The sequence below is a fragment of the Phoenix dactylifera genome, chromosome 12 (assembly GCF_009389715.1).
Source record: "Phoenix dactylifera cultivar Barhee BC4 chromosome 12, palm_55x_up_171113_PBpolish2nd_filt_p, whole genome shotgun sequence".
NCBI lineage: Eukaryota > Viridiplantae > Streptophyta > Magnoliopsida > Arecales > Arecaceae > Phoenix > Phoenix dactylifera.
In genome coordinates, this window is record NC_052403.1 from 12,637,140 (window position 1) to 12,641,073 (window position 3,934).

Sequence of the window (3,934 nt, forward strand, 5' to 3'; positions counted from 1 at the left end):
CTGGAGTTGTCGGTGGAGATCGTCCACCCGCCGGTCCAGGGAGTGCGACCGGTGGGTGGGAGACAAGGAGCGGCGAGTGGGGGACCGACTGGAGCGCGGGTTCCTCGAGGACTGGGGGGGTCTGGGAACGCGCCCGGGCCCGCCTCTCGTACCCCGCGCAGCTCCGATGGGAAGGTCCCGGCAGAATAGACCGTGCTCGAGAATCCTCCTCGCGCCGGCGCTCCTCCCCATGGGAGAGGAAGGAGCGCGGGCTGAGGAGGACAGGCGACGCGCTCAGGAGCAGTGGCTCCTGAGCCCGCTGCGGCGCCCGGGACATCGCACCCTGCAGATTCTGCACCGCCTCCATGAGGGTGCGAACCTGCTGGGCTAGCTGGTCGAACTGGGCGGCTTCGACCGTCTGAATGGGCGGTGGGGTGGTGGAGTGTTGCTGAGAGTGTGTTGGAGATGCAGCGGCCTCCCGGCCGGAGGCGCGAGAGGCCCCGCGACCAGAAGCATTGGAAGCTCCACGACCACCTCGCCGTGCCATTACGATCGCTCTGAGATCCGGCCCTCCTTCTAGCGCCAACTGTTGCTGGTGGTCCAAACCGAGAACGATTGGCACAGCGGGTGAACGGGTTCCCTTTGAGTTGCTTTGGTTGCGCTCCGCCCTCCGCCGTGAAACCTGCATGCAAGCCTCGCACCACCATCGGGGTAGTGGGGGCCCTCCGACGATCAAGTCAGAGGAGATCGAAGGAGAAGGAGAGGAGAAGGTAGCAGGTGAGATGATACTCTGGAAGATATATCTTACCCTCCCCTTCCCCCCAGCCTCATATATATCAGGCTGGGGGATTTTTTCGGGATTCGTCATCGTGTGGCACGATGGGGCTGCCACTGACATGGCCGTTACAGGGCGTCGTGGGCCAGCGCTGGGTACGGCCATGGCAGGGCATAGTGGAGCTCCGCTTTGTACGGCTGTTACAGGGGATCGTGGGCAGCGCCGGATACGGCCGTTGCAGGGAGTAGTGGAGCAGGGGCGCGGCGTGCCTCAGAGGAACAGTCTGTTGTTGTCGAGAGATTGCCGACTCGGGTCGGATTGCTGGATCAAGGGGCAGCCGACTCGGGGTCGGGCTGCGGAGCCGAAGATAATCCGACCCGAGGTCGGATTGCTGGATCAAGGGGCAGCGACCGGGGTCGGGCTGCGGAGCCGAAGATATCGATCCGAGGTCGGATTGCTGGATCAAGGGCAGCCGTAGTCTTCCTGGGCGCGCGTGCCGCGTCACGTGGGGCATGGTGGCTAAGTTCCCCCGTAATAGAATCCATGAAGGTCAATGATGTATGGACATTAGTTGACCCACCCGAAGGGATTAAACACATAGGATGTAAGTGGATATTCAAAGAAAACGGGGTGCAGATGGAAGGTAGAGACCTATAAAGCCCGTCTGGTTGCCAAGGATATCGTCAACATTATGGTATTGACTATGACGAGACTTTTCTCCTGGGGCAATGCTCAAGTCCATTCGGATATGCTTGCGATAGCAGCAACTTAGATTATGAGATCTGGCAGATGGATGTTAAAACCGCTTTTCTAAATAGAGATTTAGAAGAGAAAGTGTATATGATACAACCTGAAGGTTTTACATCTGCAGATGAGTCTAAAGTGTGCAAGTTTCAAAAATCCATTTATGGATTATAGCAAGCTCACGGAGTGGAATATACATTTTGATAAGGGTAATCAAAACATATGGCTTCATTAAGAATGAAGAGGAACCTTGCATTTATAAATGGGCAAATGGTTCAGTTATCATATTTCTTGTTTTGTATATGGATGACATTCTTTTAATCGGAATGACATTCCTGCATTACAAGAAATACAGTTTGGCTATCATCTCAATTTTCCATGAAGGATTTGGGAGAAGCATCTTACATCCTAGGGATGAAGATCTATAGAGATAGATCTAGAAGATTGCTTGGATTATCTGAATCCACAATACATTGATACTATACTGAAGAGGTTCAGTATGATTAATTCTAAGAAAGGCTATCTTCCGATGGCCATGGAATTAATCTCTCTAAAAGGGATTGTCCGACAACCCCTCAAGAAAGAGAGAGTTGGATAGAATTCCATATGCTTCGACAGTGGGGATCTATAATGTATGCCATGATATGTACTAGACCAGACGTGGCATACTCACTAGGAGTAGTGAGCAGATACCAGTCTGACCAGGTAGAACCACTGGAAGGTTGTAAAAACCATCCATAAGTATTTTGAGAAATACTATAAATCAGTGGCTTGTCTACGGTGATTCTGACTTAAAACTTGAGGGATATACCGATTCAAGTTCAGTCAGATCAACATGATAGCAAGAGCGTGTCGGGATATATCTTCACTCTTAAGGGTGGTGCATCTGCTGGAAGAGTTCCAACCAACACAACAGTGGCGGATTCTACAGAAAATTGAAACAAAAGAAAATATCTAGCTGACCCATTTACCAAAGTCCTCGGCATCAAAGAGTTCAACGAATACAAGTTGAAGATGGTATTAGATACTGTGCCGATTGCTTTTAGGCTAAGTGGGAGTTGTTGGAAATTGTATCCTAAATATCAATCGTCAGCGAAATATGATGATTGAATTGGTAAATAAATTGACAAATTATAAAGTATTATTTAGCATTATTCATCATTTCATCTTCAAATGTACTCTTATATGATAAGTCCTTAGGACTTATGTTATGATAAAGGAGGATTTATCTTGAGTCCTTAAACTTATTCGCGACCAATGATATGTTGTTACTAGACGACAACATTATCGAGATTAGGTCGTTGTGTGACATATACGTTGGTTGTCCTCTTAACCAAGGAGTGTGGAGAACACTGGTTATGCCCATAAGGTGAAGTGTAGGAGTACATTTCACTGAACGTGACCAATTCCGGAACGCTCTACTGTCAAGAAATGTTCGAGTGGATATGGTATACAGTTTGGCCCTCTGACCTGAGATCGCAACCTGTGACTAGCAAGCAACTCACTGTACTTGGTACCGGACTACCTGAATTTCATAATTCAGTGACGGAAGGTCACTGGGTTGCAGTCAAGTACTTGCGTAGTTATTGTGAGTCGAGATGGAATTGACCCTCCTGCACAGGAGTAATGATATTGTGCATTACATTTAGCAAACACCGTTGGCCAGGATAATCCCAGTGAGGAGTCACGGGATATCTAAAGTTAATCATATAATGGATGTACTAATTATAGGTTGACAGTAGCTCTAAGTCATCCTGCGGCATTAGGCAGTCCAAAGGGATTGAATTATACAGTAACCATAGTCAGGGTTCCAGAATATTTGCTTCGCATATACTTCGGCTATCCAGACGTCGGGTACCATTGCTAGATAGTCACATCGATTAGTATAGGAAGACGTTCCTATAACTCCGGCTTAGGTTCGAACTATGAGGTTACATGCATAATAGAAGTTTCTAGGTTGATCAAATGGCTGATTAATGATTAAGAATCATTCAGGGGTTATCTGTGGTCAATTCGATTGACAAATTATCCAAAGCAAAAATTGTATTAAAATAATTATTGAAATTATTGGAGGATTAATTAGTAATTAGATTGCTAATGAACTCGATTTGATTGAGTAAATTGGCTTAGGTTGAGCCAAATTGAATAGGATTCATTTGGGCTGCATCAGGGTTTGACCTAATTGGATTGGGGTTCAACCCAAGTAGATTGAGCTTGACCCAATTGATGGGACTTGACCCAATTGGATTGGGCTTGATCAAATCAATTAGAAGATCTTATTTAATGAGGATTATGAGTCCAAACAATCAGAATTGGATAAGGAGAAGAATCCCTAAATTTTAGGAACCCATTCTATCTTCTTGGAGAAGAATGGACACCTTAATTTATTCCCAATATTTTCTATACCTATCCTCTTTATTTTTTGGCCAAAAATTG